The following is a 20,809-nucleotide window of genomic DNA, read 5'->3' as shown; positions in this document are numbered from 1 at the left end:
GACCTAAGCAAGGGCGCCCAGTTGGAAAAATGACGGTTTTTAATTAAAATCTGCAGAAGCTTATTGGTGAGATGAGGACAAAAAAAAAATACATATCCAAAATAATTTAGTTTTTGTTTCAAGATTCACACTTGCTGCTGTGCAAGGTGAGGCCAGAGTCTTGAATCGGGGAAGTACTTTCTTCAACCTCATGTTCTGAAATGGTCTTGGCATGCATTAAGATATCGTCACTGACGTTGCCAACTCCTGGGAGGTCAACTAAGAGTTCATGTATAGCATTTTCGAATACTTTGGCGGCACTTGAGATTCAAAAATGTAGCTGCTTGTAGCGCCGCAAACCTACGTGAGTAGAGAAAGGCGTGATGTAGCGGGGCTTCTCTGCAAGGACAAGCTGGTGATAGCCAGAAAGCAAATCCAGTTTGGGGATATCAATGGGGCCTGCTGGTTCTCCAACCAGGTCGTATATGGTTGGCGGTAGATGTCACTCCCTCTTGATAGCGACATTGGGTAGGGGCATGTCTACACATATCCGGACCTCAATGGGTTGTTTAGGCGTCCTGGCCACTATGATTGGAGACACCCATGAGGTGGCCCCTGTCACTTTCTCAGTTATGCCAGTGGCATCAAGTTTGTCTAGTTCTTTTCCACTTGAGGCCTCAGATGTATGTATGCATGTATGTGAGTAATTTATAAAGCACACCTGTTACTCCGAGGAGTGTTCTGGCGCTATAGCATTGGAGCCGTCTACAGGCAAGGAACAGAGAAGAGTCTAAGTGGAATAAAATAGCCAGGGCTTTGATGTTTTCTTTATGGCCATGAGAGTCGGCAGCTTGTTCCAAAGAGAGGGGCCTAGAAAGAAGAAAGATCTGCACCCCACCCTTGCATTCCTAATCCAAGGAACTGTGGCCAGACAGAGATTTTCCGAGTGAAGGTTTCTCTGGGGAGTGTGGAGCTTGATTTTGTCTTGAAGGTACCCTGGGCAGGTACCGTAAAGTGCTTTTTGGGTTAGGAGCAATATTTTAAAAGTGATCCTCTTCCTGCCTGGAAGCCAACGTAGGCTGTGAAGGAGGCCTAAGACATGGGAGTGGTGTGGGAGCGCAAAGACGGTACGGGCTGCTGCATTCTAACTAACTGCAACCTGTCTAACAGGTGCTTTGGCAACCCTACGTTAAGGCTGTTTCCATAGTCTAAACGTGAGATTATCAAGGCCTGCGTCACTTGTTGTCTAGACTGAAGGGAGAGAAGATTTAAAAAATCCTAAGAACACGAAGAAGGGCAAAGCCCGTGCCCACCACAGAATTGATTTGAGTGTGACACGACAGTTCATCGAATTTGAAGTCCAGGTTTTTAATAAAGGAGGGGGGCCATCCTTTGGCCAAAATGTTCCCAATGGTGTCTTGGCCTCCGGGTCAAAGAAGAGGAGCTCAGTCTTACCCACGTTACATTTGAGTTGGTTATTGGATTGCAGATTTTCTCAGGACTCACCCTTCCCCCAGGAGAAAAGGAGTTGGGTGTCATCTGCATATGACACAATTTTTGGGGCCAGAGTTCTACTAAGGAGGCCAAGGGACAGAGATAGATATTAAATAGTGTCCAACTCAGCTCTGAGTCCTGTGGCACTCCAACCTTTAGCTTGCGGGAGGTGGCAGAAAAAGGGCTGCAACAAACCTCTTGACCTATCCACATTGAATGTATACGAGCTAGGAGGATAGAGTGAGATATGGTGTCAAACGCTGCAGATAGATTGAGTAACACCAGAAGCGCTCTATCGCCCCTGTCTGTACTAAGACGAATGGAGTCGAGAACTTCCAGCAACTATATTTTTTGACCCAGATTGACTTGCCTGCAACAGATTATTGCTTTCTAAATGTGCGGAAATCTGTTGATTGACATGTTTCTCCAGTACTTTTGCTAGGGCTGGGAGAAGGGAGACGGGTCGGTAATTGATTGGATCATTTGGATCTGCCAGGGGTTTTTACAGCAGTGGTAGAATTTTAGCTTGATTCCAAACCATGAGCATGTTTTTTTTGATAATCAACTTTATTCAGCATTTTAAAACAGCAAAGAGAATTCATTGGCAGCAGCTCACAAATCAACAGGTACGATGAGTCAAAATCAGCAGTGCATATGGGTCGAGTCAATCCACTTCCAACATATTTAAGGGAACAGTTCTGGAGAACCTCGGGATTCGAATAGGGCCTCCACTTGGACACCGCACCAGTTCACCCCCCTCCTCCATCCCCCCACCGTGGGTGCCGCATTGCGTAACCAGTGTCGTGCTATGTCCCTTTTGGCCACAACCACTGCTGTTCCTAATAGGCTTTTATCTAACCTAGAGCCGTCCAGGCAAAGGAAGATCCCTAGCAGCATTCGCAGCGGGCCATGAGGGACCTCCCAGCCCAGGGCCTGTGAAAGCTCCCACTCCACTCCTTTCCAAAACCTCTCAAGTACCGGGCACAGCCACGCCGTATGGGAGAAGTCGGCCGGGGATTGTCCACATCTTGGACAATCTGGGGAGGGTCTCCATGAGCATGTTAGCTAATGACAGAGACGCATTAAATAACTGATGCACTAGTGGGGTAATGTCCTTTGCCTGTGGGCTAAAAGAGACACAGGGCCCTGGATCGGAGCGGAAGCCTGATTTTAAGCGACTTATGGCGAGAAAGGTATCTTCCACTGAAATGGGAGAAAAAGAGTCTAAGAAGCCAACTGTGCTACCGAAGGTAGGCATTGGAGGAATCAGGTGTGTCTCCTTCCTCTCTTTTATGCCTGTGAGTTCCTTCGTACTGTTTTTATCAGATGTATGACGTTACAACGCATACTTTTACAACGCATACCTTTACAAAGCATTTTTTACAACGCAACATCCATTACAATGCATTCCATTACAACGCATGCCATTACAACAAATTTTTAAAAACTACCTTTACAACGCATTCCATTACATCGCATACTACCTTTACAATGCATACCATTACAACGCATAACATTACATTGCATGTAAGGTAAGTATTGGATAGTGTAGGGGTAAAAATTACTATTCTAACTCCAGGGGGGTGCAACAGTAGGGTAAGTGTTGGACAGTGGAGCGGTAAAAATTACTATTCTAACTCCAGGGGGTGCAACAGTATGGTAAGTGTTGGATAGTGTAAGGGTACTATGTGTTGTAATGCTATGCGTTGTAATGCTATGCGTTGTAATGACTGCGTTGTAATGACATGTGTTGTAGTGGTATGCGTTGTAGTGTCATGAGTTATAATGGTTGGGTTGTAATGGCATGCATTGTTATGGATGTTGCATTGTCAAAGTTTTGATGTAATGGTAGTGCGTTGTAAAAGTTGCGTTGTAAAGGTTGTTTCCCAATTTTATCCAAGCAGTTGTTGACTTTTGGAGGTGGGAGGCTAAGTTGAACGGAGGTTATTTTGTCATGAAAGGTGCTAGGAAGTTGTTCGCACCATTTTTGAGAAGATGATTTAAAGTTAGTCTCTGCTTCAGGCATGGTAAAGGATTTGAGGATTTTGAAAGTTTCCTTAGAGCAATTGCCAGCAGTTAAAAGTTTAGCCTCAAAGTATGATTTATTTTTGCTAATGTAAACTCCTTATGATATTTTAAGAGACTTTATTTATAATCTGATTTTTTTGTTGTGCAGTATGAAATTCTCCACTGCCTTTCTAAGCGTTTGCATTCTTGCTTTAGACTTTTAACCAGGGACCAGACTTCTTAAGGCGATGTTAATAAGACCTCCCTACTGGATCAAGAGCTAGGATTGTGGTCTCCAACCAGTTATTTATTCGAGTTGTGTCCGCCTCCAGATTACCTGATATGGTGGGTTTGTCCACTTCAAGTGCAGAACATAGGTCCTCCGGTTGAATCTTGTGAAAGCCTCTTACCTTACTGGATAAGTTGTCTTTCGGAGCCGGAGGGATAATACGCGTAGGCCATTTAAATCTAAGCAAATAGTGGTTGCACCAAGCCAGCAGCAGGGGGGGATCAGCTTCGAGAGGGCAAGAGGTGAAGATTTGGTCCTTTGTGTGACCGACCAAATGTGTGGGGGCAAAAACAGACTCAACCTGGCCCATGACAGCTAGATTCTCCAGAAGAATTGCAGCATCTCTTGCCTCTGCACAATCCATGTGAAGGTTAAAATCACCAAACACTAAGCAGTGTGCGAAATTAAGAGGTATTGGGGTCAGGACATTGCAAAGAGAGGCTAAACACCTGTATACGAGTGCCCCTGATACGCATTGTTTCAGTGAGATAGAGAGTGTGATGCCCAGAATCTATGCCCTAACTAGATCCATTGTGGACAGAAAGGTGAGTGTATAAGACTCCTTGTAAATAATTGTGAGCCCTCCCCCTCTACCTAAAACTTGGTCTTCTCTCATAATCTTAAAGCCTTTCGGAATGGCTGACCAAATGTTTGGGCCTGAGGAGTCTGAAAGCCACGTTTCTGTTATGAATAGTACATCAAAGTGTTCATCACACAACAGGTCATGAATATTGGTGGCGTATTTTGAAAGAGAACGAGTGTTAATCAGGCCTGCCATAATGTGGGGACTAGTATGTAAGTGCTCCCTTGGAGATTGTTTTACTCCTTTAATACAGAAATTACTCGAACTGCATTGGGTAACAGAGAGACTAAGGGTATGAGGGTTGAGAGTGGTGCATGTGAAACTTTGAGCCAGCTCACAAAGTTGCTGAGGGCTATAAGAAATGCTAGCCCTGTTCGCACTAATCGAACTGACAAAGTGGCTGGCGCAGCTCGCTTCCAGGACTCTGACAGGCACAGACAGGCTTGCCTTTGGCGCGCTAGTGGGGCGTCCTCGCAGCATCCCTGCTGAAATGCATGGGGAGCCAAGATAGACTAGAGAGCACACTTCCAAAAACGGCCGGTCTTGTCATCCTCCGGGAGGAAAAATGTACGCCAGTCACTGGGCCACTACCTAGCCGAATAACTGTTGATTTTCTCCCCCACCCCTCCAGAAAGGACTTATCCACCAGATCAGGTCAGTTGCCTTAGTTTTCAGGACAGTGCAATCAAATTCAATGTTTGCACAATCTTTGTTTTTAACAAAAGATATAGTTTAAAATGCAGAATGCCAAGTTACAATTAAAACCAGTAAAAGGGTTGTAGATCAAGGGGAATGATGCACGCGTAATGAAAGCACCTAAGAACGAAAAGAGTAAAGGAGCCCGCCAACGTTTCTACTATCTGTGAAAAGCAATCCATCGGTGACGGAGGGCTATTGGCTGCTCTGATGTATCTATGTTTAATCTCATCTCCTTGCCTTGAAGGCACCCGATGTGTTCAAACACAGTAGGGAATGTATCAAGAATGTGAGTTATGGCTTCTTGGTATACTCCTAATGCAAAACTTACGATCTCAAGGGCTTCTGCTGCTCTACATCCTAGTAGCATGCTGTGACCTCCTCAGCAACATATATTTGCATATCTACAGATTGAGATCCATATGCGATTGTCATCCAGAATTTACCTTTTACATCTAGCGACTTATTTTGGCCCAAGGCAACTACTTTGACCATTGCTTGGTGTAAACGTGCGGGCGTATGCATGGTGCAGTATGCTTCGGAGGACATGATGTTGATGAATGCCCCAGTGTCCACTACTGCTGTTGGTGGATGATTCCAAACGAGTTTTTGGCACAGGGGTGACTAGACGCTGTGCCTACAGTGAAAATGGAGTGGATTATGTGCTCTACATTGTCATCCATATCCCTAATTCTCTCTTGTACTTCTGGTACAGCACTCACCTTGGTGTGAGGTGCATGCCCTTTTCCGGAACAACACACTTTCACAAAATGGTTGAGTTTTCCACAACCTGCACATTTCTTTCCTCTGGCTGGGTACTCTTAGGGTTTGTCAGTTGGTCCTCTGCAATAGCCGCATGGTCTGGGGGTCATACTGCCTTTTCTGGGTCTACTGGTGCCCGGCGTCACAGTGACAGCATTGACTAGTTCCACTTTCAGTGGTTTGTTCAGTGCGGCTTCTATATGAGAAGCGCGGGCTATCAAGAGCTCTTTAGTTAGGCTCATTGTTAAGATGTCTGCTAGCGATCTTCCAGACCCCCTTTAGGATGCGTTTACGGAGCTTAGCGGACGCACATCATTGAATTATTTGACTATGTATTTCTTCGTTCTCATCAGTGAACCCGCATATTGTCTTGACAACTGAAATGTGGAAAAACATGCTGTTTCTACGACTTGTGGGGCCCTGAGCTGACTGGGAATATGCGAAGACCCTATAAGTTGAAACAATATAATATAAAAGTTGTGCTAATAATTAACTGGTATTGTTCAAGCGACTTTGCTAAAAGAGACTTTCCTGATGCAGATTTCAAGAAAACCATAAAACCTAAATAATAGCCCAAATAAAATAAGTACATCTATATTAAAGCTGTATGATGTGGAAATATATTATATTAGGTACACTTGCTGAAAAAGCTTGGAGCATATTTCTACAAAACATATATCTTTACTAACAGAAAGGAAGAGGACTGCAGATATACCTACGGTAAATACGAAGTCAACATTTGTTAGGAGGAGTAGCTAGTTTGTGCACTGTTCCTGAATCATGGTGTAGTGTTCTTTAAATTGGAATTAGGTTGTGGCTGTCCAGAGGGATATGGGGAAATCATTCTAGTTCATTGGTGCACAGGTGGGAAAATGCCTTATTTTCTTCTTTTTCTCCTACTGAAGGCGTCCTGGCAGTGGCTGTGTGGAGAGCCACCCAAAACGGCAAGCTTGTCAACCAAGTAAGCAGGGGTGCCGCGCATGATGTAACTGTATATGATGTATCAGGTTTTCAAGTTGATGCTGGCTGGCATGGTGAACCTGTGAAGTTACGTCAGGGAGGGGTGAAGTGGCTCTATATTTCTTCAGGCCCCAATGAGGTGTGCTGCAGCTTGTATGAAGCCCTTAACAGTCGCTGGCTTCCCAGATACACAGCGCAAGTTAAGGTGTGTGGTACAGTCGATTCTTGAGGCAGAAAGATATGAAAGGAAACAAAACAGTTGAAAAAAGCTTGGCTTCTACTGAAGGCATCTCTCAAATGCCTTTAAACGTTAACAATGGGATTTATTGAGATAAATGTGAGTGCTATTATGCTTACCTTTTTATTTCAAAGAATATAAAGCACAAGCGAGACCCAGGAAAATGGCAGCAGTGTTCTGTACAAAGCATTATTATTTAGGATTTTTTCTGACAGTGATCAGCATTCTGGGTTTTGACATCCCAAACTTACATTCTTAATTGTAAAACTTCTAAAATGCAATGTTATGTATGCTAAAAGCATCTAATGGCATGTGTCCTCAGCCATGGCTACAAGACAGTTATCACTTCCCCACCCCCCACAACATGTACAAGTATAATAGTAATTATTCAGGTGTTAGAGCTTTCTTTGGGTGCAGATGCGATTTCTCTTGATGCCACTAAGACATCTGATGCTCTTGAATGGCTGTACCTATTCGCGTAGTTGACTCGCCTGGGACTTAGTCACAAATTCATCCTATTGATTGGTCTTCTTTACTCTAAACCTACAGTGCATCTCAGGATTAATGTGTTGATCTCCCCCCTTTTCCAGTTTTACTGGGGATGAGGCAGGGGTGCCCGCTCTCACCCATCCTTTTTGCCATAGCAATGAAGCCCTTGGCTGCATGCCATAGACAGTATCATGCACATCGGGCCTGGCATTCCCTCAAGTGGTGCTGTTTTCCATGTATGCTGACGATGTCACCTTGTATGTTAAGCACCCAGCTAAGGATTTGGATCCATTGATCAGGGTATTCAGCAGATTTGGTGGGCAGTCTAGAATCTCCATTGTAGGAGGCTGGCTTAATATATGGTGCACACTTATTTAAGTGAAGCACCTTGCACTAATCCAAGCAACCCTTATGGTTATTTTAGTGATCTTAGACAACCATTGAAAGCTCTATAAGTGGTAGCTCTGGAGAGTAGCCTTCAGGCTTACCCAGATGGAGTGTTACCAGATCTAATCACGTAGTGTAGGTTAAACGAAAAAGAACTACACAGTGTATGTATAAAAATATGTGTATTTATAACACAACACTCACTAACACATTGGTATATCTCCTTTTCCTGGAGAAGACTGTGCAAGTGTCCGGTGGAATCCAAGGGTGGATTCTTGAAGTGAAGAACCTGCGAGCTGAGGGGACAGAGTCCATGCCACTCGGAGATGACCAGGAGGCATGGAAGGGCAATGCCCACCGCTGTTGGATGGTTCAGAAGAGTTGACAGTGACCTTGTTGCTGAAGCTGTGGGGAGCAGGCAATGCTGAGGAAGACCAAGCGCGGTGCACGAGCAGTCTCACATCGAAAGTCGAGAATCATGGGGTCGGTGTCCGGCGGAAGCACCAACAAGCCTTGGAAGCTGCAACCAGCATTGAAAGGGAAGAAGGAGCAACCTTACGACCAGCAATGTCCAAGAGACTCAACACAAGCAGCATGAGAGTCAGAGCAATGCTACGAGAAAGCAGGGGAGACCACAAGAGCAGGAGAAGACCCTCAAAAGGACCCACAATGAAGGCATTGGAGTCGTAAGAGGACCTCGTGCAGCTCACAAAAGATGAAGGAACACGGAACAGAGGATGCAGTGAAGTTGCTGATCTTGGCAGATGCTGGTGCTTCTTGTAGCCGAAGATCTGTGAAATGCAGAGCCAACAGGTCTTGGCAACGGCAAGCGGACACAGATCACAGGGGTTCAGTCCCACTGGTTCTGACAAGGGAAGTCCGTGGGACGTCAGGAGCAGCAGACTGGTGAGCTTTGTTGCGATGGTGAATATAAATCAGGATAGTGGGACCTTCTGTTATAAGTTACAAGCTTTGCTGCAGTGCCGGCAGATGCAGGGGGTGACTTCTCCACTCCAAGGAAGATTACTTCGGGTGTCCTTGATGCCCAGAGGTCTGTTGAAGATCCTGGAAGAAGCACAGACACAGACAATGAAGAAGACTTGCAGAACAGTGAGACCAGGAACCACAGGAGTTTTCCTTGATGCAGTGATGGTGCCAGGAGAAGTCCAAGTGTCCAGAGGGTTGAAAAGTGAGGTAATTTCAGGCTTGAGTCTTGTCCCATGACGAATGTGAGGTCTCATTCACAGGTAAGCTCTAAAATATCCTAGGAAGAGGGGTTGGGACAACTCACGGGTCCCTCCCAGAGGAGGGGTTGAATAGAGGGGAGGCTACACCACATCCTCTGTCTAGTTTTGCACCACCGCAGGAGCCAAGAACTCCCTGAACTGGTTCAAGCCGGAGTATGAAAGTAGGGCACCAAACTTGCCCTTCAAAGCAGCCTGGTGGCACGGGAAAGCGCCCCCTTCTCAGCCCAATACACTTAGTTCTGTCTAGGAGGTAGTCACACCTCTCTGTGACCGGAAACCTATTGTTCTACCTTCCCCTACTCGAGCCCTGCTTAGCAAGAGAAGAGCAGAAACGTGTCTGGGTCAGCAGCAGCACTAGCTTGCTGTCAGACCCTGAAAGGCTGTTAACAGGAGCACTGGGGGCTTCCCAGAGGAGCCCCCCAGTGCCTGGAATCATAACACTAATACCGGTAATGGTGTTATGGTATGATTCCAACATGCTTGATACCAAGCGTGCCCAGGTTCGGTACAGCCACTACATATTTAGCCATCGCGTAACGATGGATTACCACTACATATATCAAAATGACTGCCCACAATTACAAAGCCTGAAGAATCAACTCTGGGTTTTGTAGGGGTGTCCTGCTCATGCAGGGGCACCCTCACACTTATAACCCAGCAACTTGCTTCAGGATTGAAAGACCTAGTATCTGAGTAGAAGAGTCACCACCTAGGGGTTTCACTACCCATCTCACTCATATAAATAATGATGATTGATCCAGGATACTTACTGTATTGGCCAATGGCCAAACTAATGGTAAATTCTTGATAGGAATTATTTTGACATCGGCATATATAAATAGAAACAAGTGTACATTTTGCTGTAAATATCACACATTTGGGCCCAGCAGTGACGACCTTACTTTAAGGTTAATCACAATGTATTTTACCAAATAGCTTTCGGCATACTTCTCCCCATAACAACGAGGGAAAGACCTTTGCCCAGCATCTCTCCAGCGCACATGCGCTAAGCACGGGACAGCCGTCGCTACTTGGACGCATGCGCGGAAGACTACGACAGACTCAGGAGCGCCTGGTCCTACCCACAGGTAGCGGTATGCCGGAACCGACAAACCGCACCGAACTGCCCATATTAGGACATAGGCTTCCGGCTTGGCACATAGGTAGTTAACACCTAATTGGTGCGTTTAGCGAGCATATAAGCGCGAAGCAACACCCGGTCTCCATTAGCAGCGGAGCCGCGTTGGGGGCAGTAAGGCAGAGACTCTTCCTCGCAATCGTGAGTAACTGAACAGGCAATAGACAACCGGAGCTTCAAACCTGTAAGTAAGATATCTGAGCTTTACTTTACCTTACAAGATGCATATTGGCTCGTTTAGACCCCACAACGTAAGGAGGCTCATGAGGTACAGCGTACTATGGAAATAAGTATGTATCTAATAACGATTTTGTAAGGAATTTTACAAAACCCCCCCCAAGTACCAGCTTACCAGAACCACCTTGGCTAGAACGAATAGAGTGTGTATTTTATATTTTATGTTGTGTATGTCTTGTTCTTGTCCCCTTTTTTACAGGGCTCACCTTCAATGTTAGAATGACATTACCTGTCTAGCAGTCGCTGCCCACACTTTTTTAGGTCACGGAACTGGAGCAATACATTCAACTATGAGCATTATGAATGAAATATATTGTCTCTTTCCATTTTTTTCCTAGGTTCGCAAATTGCAGAAACCTCCAATAAAGATTGATTTAGGTACATAATAACCTTTATTAAGTTTCACTTTTCTGTAAGAAACAAATGTTTTCGATAACAAGACGTGAGTAAGGTGGGGATTTGTGCACCCTGTCCTGAAGAAAGAGTTTCACTCCGAAACATGTTGATGCACACACGAGGTGATGTACATTGTAATACATAGGAACCTCAAAACACACCTTTTAACAATACCAGCCCGGGGGCCCATTACATTTTTGGGGGGAGTACACCCCACGAGCCAGTTATTTTTTAACCATCACTAAATAACACTTCGAACCCCACCACTAACTTACTACCACTGAAAACCTCACACACACCATACATAACATGTGTACCAAGTGTTCCCACGTAGACGTAGGTAGTAGCACGCCGCATGGCACCAAGGGTCCTTTTGGTGTGTGAGGGGTATTTAAAAAACACTGTGTGCTCCCCACCATTGTAGGGACCACATACACCCACCAGCGGATTCCGTTTTGTTTATATAAGCCTAGCCAGGGAGAACAAATCCACATCTTCTCTCTCTTTCTCCCTTCATGTAATTTTCTTGATACCAAACATTCCCAGGTTTGGCACAGCCACTACATAGTTAGCCATCGCATAATGATGGATGACCACTACATGTATCAAAATGGCTGCCCACAATTACAAAGCCTGAAGAATCATCTCTGGGTTTTGTAGGGGTGTCCTGCTCATGCAGGGGCACCCTCACACATATAACCCAGCAACCTGCTTCAGGATTGAAAGGCCTGTCTTAGTGGTGACTTAAAGGTTTTAAGTGTAGTGACTGAATATGTAAGTAAACCTACATCTGTCTTAAGTGGTGCTAGCACTAACTTACACAGGCAGCAATAGCAGGCCTGTAGCAACAGTTTGACTGGTCTCTCATGGGTGGCACAATACATGCTGCAGCCCATGGGAGACCCCTGGTGTTACCTACGTCCTTTTGTCTCAGTACCATATACTAGGGACTTATAAGGGTACACCAGTAGCCAATTGTGGAGGTACAGAAGTACTTACCATAGTGAATTTAGGGAGAAAGCATTGTGACTGGAGTTCTGAGTAGCACGATCCCAGTAAGACTAGTCAAAAAAACATACTGACACCAGCAAAAAGTGGAGGTAACCATGAAAGCAAATCCCACTTTCCTACGTATATTAATTGGGCAAAATCAGTGATTTTCGCACTCATGGAGTACACTGTGGAATCCGCCTCAGAATTTCCTTTATGTTGGGCGAATGGTCCCATTAGATATTTAGGGATATGGCTGAGCTGTGATGTGGATGTTCTTTGGAGGTCGAACTACGGCTGCTTGATGGAGTGGTTAGTGAGCAGGGTAGCTCACTGGATGCTTCTCCCGGTTCCATGGTGAGAAAGTTGTCCATCACTAAATTGGTTGAGCTGCCCAAATTTCTCTATTGTTTATCAGTCTTCCCCTTCCCCTTCCTCTTCCTCTTCCCCCTTGCTTCCAGCGCAAACTTCGGTCGTGGGCTGGGAAGCAACCCAGGATTGACTGGGAGATTCTCACTCTTCCATTTGAACAGTGCGGATTGGGAGCACTGGGCATGGATCTTTATTATAACTGTGCACAGATAGAGTTGGCGTTCTACGGGATACAGCACCCAATTCATGGCATACACAGTGCCCGAACATAATCATGCAGTGCTGTGCCCACTCCATATGGTATTATATCGGCCTCAGGGCCGGACACGAACGGCGTTGGACACGGTTGGCTGTACAGTTTAGGCATGGCCCGAACAATGCTGCCGTGCACGACTGGACAATCTGTTTGCCCCCTCGATTCCACTAATTAAGCACCCAGCCCTGCACTACTCATAGGATGCCGGCACATGCGGTAGGCTGTGGCAACTGCGGCTTACCAATATGGAGACTGCGTGCCCAGGGTGTTTTTTATCATACTACAGCAGGCTCTGGGAGATGGCGATGTGAATATTCTTGAAAGGTTAACTTATTACAAGTTGTGAGCAGCTTTTCGTGCTCCCTATGCCTCATTTCCTGTGGCACGTCCCACTCTGCAGGCTCTTGAGAGCTTCATTGGGAACCCTTCCCCAAGCAAGCTTATAACTAGACTATATTCTGAAATGCAATGTACGGCGCCGTTACAAGCTCCAGTTGCGCGTCAGGAGTAGGAAGACAAACTGGGCCTATCCATACCGGAGGAGCTGTGGAGCTTTTGCCGTGCCCAAGCAAGAGCATTGTCACTCAACTACAGGCTGTGACTGGTTCATTTAAAATTTCTACATAGATTGTATAGGACCCCGGAGTGGCTGTTTAAGCTAGGATTAATAGATGAGGCACGCTGCGCCCGGTGCTCAGAACCCTGCACAAACTTTATCCATTTAGCTTGGGCATGCCCTGAAATAAAAACGATACTGCAGGTCAGTCTTTGGTGTCATTGATGAGGTTACAGGCTTGCGGCTGTAGAGCACCCCGTTGTTGCATTTTCGGGATATGTCAGGGATGTCCGCCCAGAGGCAATGTACTGGGGCCATCACCCACTTCCCCAACTGGAAGACTGGCTGAAGGACGTACGTACACCTGCAGAGGCTAGCGCCACCTCAAGTTGGTAGTCTGGCTGTATGGGGTCTCCCCACCCTCATCTGTGGGCAGCGACTTTTGATAGTCTGGAGCAGAGTGGAAGATTTTGGTTTTTGGCCAGCTCCCTGTTGCTGCGTTCCCGAAAATTCCTCTGGTGAAAATTCATATGTTATTTCTTCATTATGTGTCAGCCCCTTCCTCTCTCCCTTTTTTTACCTTGTATTCCTCACCTCTCCTCTTCCCTGATGTGAGAAGTTGGCCTAATATGTGATGTTCACTATTCTAGTGGGCACCCTGTATCAGTCCAAACAACCCTTATGGTAATGGTTGTAAAGTCAACCTTATAGACCAGCTATCCTAGTGGTAGCATGGACAAAGCAGTCTTAGGCTAATACTTCAGAGAGCATGTGAAGCCAATTGTTTTACCAATAATAACCCCTTGAATACCAAATGAAAGGCCACCACACAAGGTATATATCAAATATAAATGTATTCATTACTAACACAACGCCTCTGCACTCTTTATGAGGTCAGAGTTCGAGATACAGCACAAGTGACTCAATAAGCACACTATTAGTTGCACAAATACAATTCTGCCCTAGGGGCCTCAAGAACCATATACTAAGTAAGTGGTATAAGAACCACTTCAGGAAAAGTGAATAGGCCTAGGGCCTCGGGAATCGCTGGGACTACACTGAACAACCACAGGTTAGGAAGTAGGAGTCCCACAGGATGTGTGTGCAGTGTCTAAACACACACACAGGTTCTCATAGACTTTCAATGGGAACGTAAAGTTTACAAAGTAGTTGATTTCGGGTACTTCCGGATGGACTACGGGAAAACCCAGTTAAACTAGGACACTTGGATAGTTATTACCCACGGGAGCACCGGAGTACTCGAGTTACCTCAGCCAGGGAAGCCGGGTGCAGGTGTTCTTTCGTGTCGGGTTTCGTCGTCGAATCCTATGGAGAGCTGCACAAAGATACTGCAGGCGACCAGGAGGAAGATGTCTGGTTGGATCCAAGGGTGGATCGGAGCAGTGAAGAACCTGAAAGCAGAGGGGACAGAGTCTGGGTCACTAGCCAGTGACCAGGAAGGAACCAGCGTCGAGGAGAAATGCAGGCGCAGGCCCCACGCGGCACTGGTGGAGTGTGGAGGGCTGAGCTTCGGTGCACTTACAGCTCGGAGTGGGACTTCTCAAGTCCCAATGCACAACTTCGAGGACGCCTCAGAAGCTGCACAGTTAGCAAAAAGCAGGTACTGCAGGTAGTCCGGTCCCACGTCTCTCGTGTCCGCCACGGGTCTCAGCTTTGCTGTGGATGTGGGTTGGAATCAGAGAAGTCTGGAAGTCCAGAGGCTGCGTCGCTAAGTCTTCGGGTTCCGGCGGGAGCATCGACAAAGATAACCAGCAAATCACTGATGGTGCCTGTTTGCACAGGGTGGTCACTCCTTGACTACAAGGGAGATTCTTCAGTCTTCTAGTTGCATTAGAATGTCGAAGGTCCAGAGTTTTGTTCCAGAGTTTCAGTTCAGGATAATCTAATGTCTCTAGACACAGCTCCAAGCTTTATACTAATCTAAGGGGCTGGATTACCTGCTAGGTCCCTCCTATGGGTGGAACCTAGGAAGGGGGTGGTTACAACCCTTTCCCTTTGTCCAGTTTCACGCCAGAGCTGGGGCTGGAGTGCCCCAGCAACTTGTTTGAACTGGGCTATGCATGGAGCGCCTTGTGTGCCCCAGGCAGTGTCTCATTTCATTCAACCCACCCTGCCCCAATACACTGTAGCCTGTCTGGGGAGGTGCTAGCACCTCCCAAGGCAGGAAACCTATTGTCCAGGCCTCCCCTGCCGGAGTTTCATCCAGCAGCAGGAGGTCAGACTTGTGTCTGTGGCAGCAGCATCCATTTTGTGATGCTGAGGCTCTGTTTAACTTTAACCGGGTAAAGCTACAACTACGTGTCTTCTCCCTCTAGAAGGGTGGAATGCTACCCCGCCCCCAGGACTGGCGGGGGGGGGGAGGGGTAGTATTCCAAAGCGTATGACACCTTACACGACATGTTTTGATAAAGCCAAACCAAAGTTAGCATTAACCGTGAGGATTATAATGCACTTGAGTATATGGTATGGCTATATCATAGAACAGCTATAAGGACATGGTTCCGAAAGCTGCAGACAGGCTCAGCTCATGCTAGAGCACCAGCTCACATAAAACCAAGCACTCTGCCTTCAAGATTGTCAAGGCCTGCCATAGGAGTGACTTATCTGTATATATGTGTCTATATATAATGGTAGGTATAGAAATACTATACCTAAGCAAGGGGTGATTACACGACCTTGCCCCAGCTGAGTGAACAGCCAGTTGTGTCAGTTTAAATGGCCAGCCAGGGGTTGCATAATACATGCTGCAGCCCCTAGTAGGCCTTGGATGCATCTATGCCCTGGGTACCTATGGTACACTATACAGAGGCTCATAAGGTGACCCAATATCCAATTGTCCATTTTACAGTGAGAGCAGATAGCCTGGGGCCCTGATTAGCAGGATCCCAGACCAACTAAGTCGAAAATCAGCTAAACACTAGGCAAACATTTGGGGTAACCATATAGTCAGATATCCACCTTCCTACACCTGAGGCATGTCATTGTATGGAATTGTACTGTATTGTAATTGCATTTATGTAGCGCTTACTACTCTTGACGAGGCTTCAAAGTGCTTAAACGGCAAGTAGCACGCTTCTCTGGAACCCAAAAAGAATTAGTGGTGAATTAGTTTAGTGAAATATGAAATTAATTTGAGCGGTGGATATGTTAGTCTGTTATTTCGATTGAGAAGAATAGTGGAGGGAAAAAAGAGGAAAAGGATTGTATTTTTCAGCGCAATGCTACCCCTGATGAGGTGCTGATGTGCTTTTCGGGGAGTAGCAAGTTACTCCGGAACCAGAAAAGGATTAGTGGTAAATTAGTCTAGGAAAATATAAAGTTAATTTGAGCAGAGGAAATGTTAGTCTCTTTTTGCTTTGAAAAGGATAGTGGAGGGATGGAAGAGGGAGGGTTTGCATTCATATAGCGCGTTCTCCCCTGATGAGGTGCTGTAGCACTTTTTGGAGAGTAGCCTGCTACAATGGAACCCAAAAAGGAGCCTAAGCCTAGCTTTTTCAAGTTCAAGAAATTGGTACTCCCTATCATAAGAGTGGTCTCTCTTGCTGGATACAGAGGTCCTTACTGACTGTCCTGAGTGATTATACTCTGCAGCGGGAGATCTAGATCTCCTTGGTAAACTCTGTACTCTTACAGGAGGAGTAAAGAGAGGGCCTTCTGGCCTTCTGGCCTCCTCCATTCTCCTCTTGAAGATCTGAGTTATCCAGGTGGGAAACATCAGATAACCCCTGGTCAGGGTTAGAGTCTAGGTCATAAAAGGTGTCAACTCCACCTGTCTTCATTCCCTGACCTACCCACTCTCTCCTGTTCATCTGACCCAGAGGTTTTCATTAAGTCATCTAGAAGTGACACCTTTACCAGGCGTTGAGTGTTGGCACTTCTCCCTGTCTTCAACTTTCTAGAGGCACACAGGGCTTTCAGTACTTGGAATGAAAGCTAACTGTATCTAGAAGGCAAAGAGCCACTGGCATCTCCTTTTGCAGACATACTAAGTGTGGTGAGGTGTTGCACCTACCTAACCTAGTGGGAACTAAACCTCTGAGGTTGGAGAAAGGGTGTGCTAGACCCTTGACTCCCCCAACCCTAAGTTGAGTAGAACTTACATACTCTAAGCTAGTATTATATGTACCTAGTACTAGTGGTTTTTCAGTTAAACAATACAAGGATTTATCTGGTAAAACAATACAGGCTTGAATCCCAACCGCTGCACTCCAACGTGAGAAGTTGGCCTGGTATATGCTGTCCACTAATTAAAGTGGGCACCTTGCACCAGTGCAAACAACTCTTATGGTGATAGAAAAGGTCAAATATAACCTTACAAAGCTATCCAAGCAGTAGCTGTGGAGAGCAGCCTTCAGGCTTAATCTTGAAGGAATGCAACCTTATAGTATTGATTAAATGAAAGGAGAACCAAACAGTAGTTATAAAAAATATGTTTTTTATAATACAACACTATCCAGTACAACACAGTATCTCCTACATGGAGATTATCATAAAGCACACAATACTAAAGCACAGAAATGATAGTAAATAGCACAAATACACAGTGGACCCCAGGGGGGACCAAACCATATACTAAGAAAGTGGTATAAGAACCAAGACTCGAGTCATGACAGTGTCGAAAGGACATAGAATCCGTGGGACCCCAAGGAACCACCCAAGGTGATTAAGTAGGGACCCCAGGGAGAACGGGTGCAGTGTGGGAACACGACTATGTGCGCCGTACAATTCTATTGGAAAGTCGCAGTTTAAGTTTTAGTGTCTTAAGAATCCCACCCGGTGGACTTCGAAGAAATCCTGTGGAAAATAGGAGGTTGGAGAGCCATCTGACCCGTGGATACCGAGGTACCCAAGTTACCTATCCCAGGGAAGCCGGGTTGATAGGTCTGAAGTGGTGTCGGAAATCGCAGTTGAATCCAATGGAGGACTTTGAAGAAGAGCCGCTGACGGAAGGAAGAAAAGTGTCAGCTGAAGTCCAAACAAGGATTCTTGTTCAAGAGTACCTGAAAGCAGAGGGGGCAGAGTCTGGGTCACTCAGGATTGACCATGGGCTCGGTAGACGTATGTCCACTGAAGTCAGGTGCTTCAGGTGCGTTGATGGAGTCCTTGACTCTGCAGCTACGGGGACTAGGAGACGTCGAGGACAACCAGGAGCCGGATATGAGCTGTCCCACGAAGGATGTCGAGTGCTGAAGGGTCGGTGTCCGATGTTCTTTCGTGAAAATCAACCTAAAATAAACAATATTTAGTATTGACAATGTCAACACTTTGTGACATCAGTTGTTTTCTGTAATTATCAATCATTTTAAACAATTCTGTGATACTCAATAAGTGCGAGAAGGAGAAACGCAAAGTGTTGACATTGTCAATACTATATATTGTTTATTTTGGGTTGACTTTCACGAAAGAACATCTTATGTCATACCTGCTGTGGTCGTTATCATGCTATTATTCTAGTGGTATAGGAATAAGAAGCAAACTCACTTGGAAAGGTGTCTGTTTTAGCCACTTTGTTTTACAATTGGGCGAATTGTGTTGTAATGATTACTAGTTGTTATGAGTAGTGATGTTTTATCTCACATGTATCACACAAATCAGTTTTTGATTATGTATATTATAATGTTCTAGCTCTGAAGAAGTCTATGGTTTATCTCACCAAGACGAAACACGTGTTGGCGGGTATAGTTGTGATTTGATATTATTAACATGTAACCCCGAGACCTCGGCAAACCTCCCCAAGCCCGCCATCAGTAGCAGAAGCGAGTGAGTTGGCTCCCGCAGATACACCAGAGCTTCATCCGCATACAGTGATATTATATGTTCCCGGGACCCAATTTGGATTCCCTGCCACAGGAGAACCTTACGGAGGTGGCACGCCAATGGCTCCATTGCCAGGGCGAACAGCAAGGGGGAGAGCTAACACCCCTGTCGCCCCATGCGGACCCTTGCCACCGGCTAAGTGTAGAGCAGTGTAAACCCAATTTACAAACCCCTCATCGACCCCCATTTTCAGGAGCACCCGCCACTAGTATTCCTATCAAAGCAAATTGAACGCTTGTTCGATATCAAGGAATACCAGAGTATTCTGTTCAGCCCTGCACTCTAATGGCTGCATGACATGGGCAAGGCGGTGGATATTCTGCAACGTGTTCCTACCCGGGATAAGCCGGACTGGTCGTCATCGACCAGCTGTCGAAGGTAGGAGAGCAATCTGTTGGCCAAAACTTGACTAACCCATCTTAAGGTCGACATTAAGCATTGAAATTGGTCTATAGGAGGCGGGAAGTAAGGGGTCTTTCCCTGGCTTAGGGATCATCACTATCAGTGCTTCGCGCATGGAGGCAGGCAAAATGCCAGACTCCCCGGCCTCATTAACAATGTCGAGGAGTCTAGGGGTCAGAACTCCCCCAAACTCTTTATACAATTCCGACGCCATGCGATCCATTCCGGGGGACTTAGCTGTTCGCAGATGGGCAATCGCCGCCCCTATCTCCTCCCTCCTGAAAGGCACCCCCAGAGATTCCTGACTATCCGGATCAAGGCAAGGTAATTCAATTTCAGTAGGGTATGCCTCTAAAATCTGCGGGTCAACGGTGGGCTTGGGCTCTGAATATATATACCGTAGGTGCCTGGCAAAGGCGTTAGTAATTTCATGCTGAGTGTAAACCAGCCGGCCCCCCTCTGTCTGTAGGGCCAATATCAGGAGAGGTTGCGTCTCAACCTTTCTCAAACGCGCCAGTAGGCGCCCGGCTTTGTCCCCCTCAGTGTACCACCGACCTCTACTCAGGGTCCTATTATACTTGCCCAGTGATTCCCACAACTCCCCTATCCTCGGTTGCTGTTCTGTCCACTGGGTCTGTCCCTCCGGGTCTGTGGGGCGGTTCTTCTCTAGGGTCTTTAACCTATCTTCCTGCTGTCGCAGGTCTCGCTCTAGTACCCTCCGTACCCCTGCCTCCGTAGACATACATATCCCCCTCAGCACCACTTTCATTGCGTCCCACTCCACCGCCCTGGAGATCGCAGTGTTCCAGTTCTGTTCAAAGTAACCTTCCAACCCAGTTGCGCCTACCTCTTTGTATACCGGGTCCGTCAATGCTTCAGTGTTAAGTCGCCACAACAGGATTTGGGAATGCCGGCGGTCCAAAGAATAGGCCACCAACAGGGGGGAGTGATCAGACAGATATCTGGCCAAATACTGCGTCTCCATAACCCGTCCGGCCGCCGTTTCCTGTATGAAGCAGTAGTCCAGTCTGCTGTAGGTATTGGCCGACGGAGTGAAGCAGAAGTACACCCGGCTATCGGGGTTGCGGTGCCCCCAAATATCTAATAAGTGATAGTTGCTAATCATTTGAGGCATGGCTTCCCGCGTTTTGGGTTTAGCATCAACTTTAGGGGGATGTCTATCCAAGGCGCAATTAAAGTCTACTGCCACAATGAGTTCTACGTCCGGCGTCAGGTCCAATGTCCCCAAGACCCCAGTCGAGAATTTCCCCTCTCTACCCCCCCCCCCGATCTCTCCCATGACCTCTGGTGACCCGGTATAGAGCATTTCCCTGATAGAACAAAAATAGAAAACCATATGAAACTGTACCCCCCCCCCCCCCCCCCCCCCATCCTCAGGCAGCAGAACCTCATTCACACAGCCCAAACTTGGCCCGAGAATTCTGGACTCCGCCCCACAATCGGCACCCCACCCTAAAGACCCCCAAGACCCC

The 20,809-nt window shown here is 46.5% G+C and overlaps 1 protein-coding gene across 1 annotated transcript in view; it reads right to left on the bottom strand.

Moving 5' to 3' along the window:
* Positions 1 to 20,809, bottom strand: part of CMBL (carboxymethylenebutenolidase homolog) — a 471,498-nt gene that overhangs the window by 359,354 nt on the left and 91,335 nt on the right. The gene's annotated exons all lie outside the window — the stretch shown is intronic.

Source organism: Lissotriton vulgaris, chromosome 4_1 (assembly GCF_964263255.1).
Source record: "Lissotriton vulgaris chromosome 4_1, aLisVul1.2, whole genome shotgun sequence".
Lineage (NCBI taxonomy): Eukaryota > Metazoa > Chordata > Amphibia > Caudata > Salamandridae > Lissotriton > Lissotriton vulgaris.
This window is presented reverse-complemented; position numbering and strand designations above follow the sequence as displayed.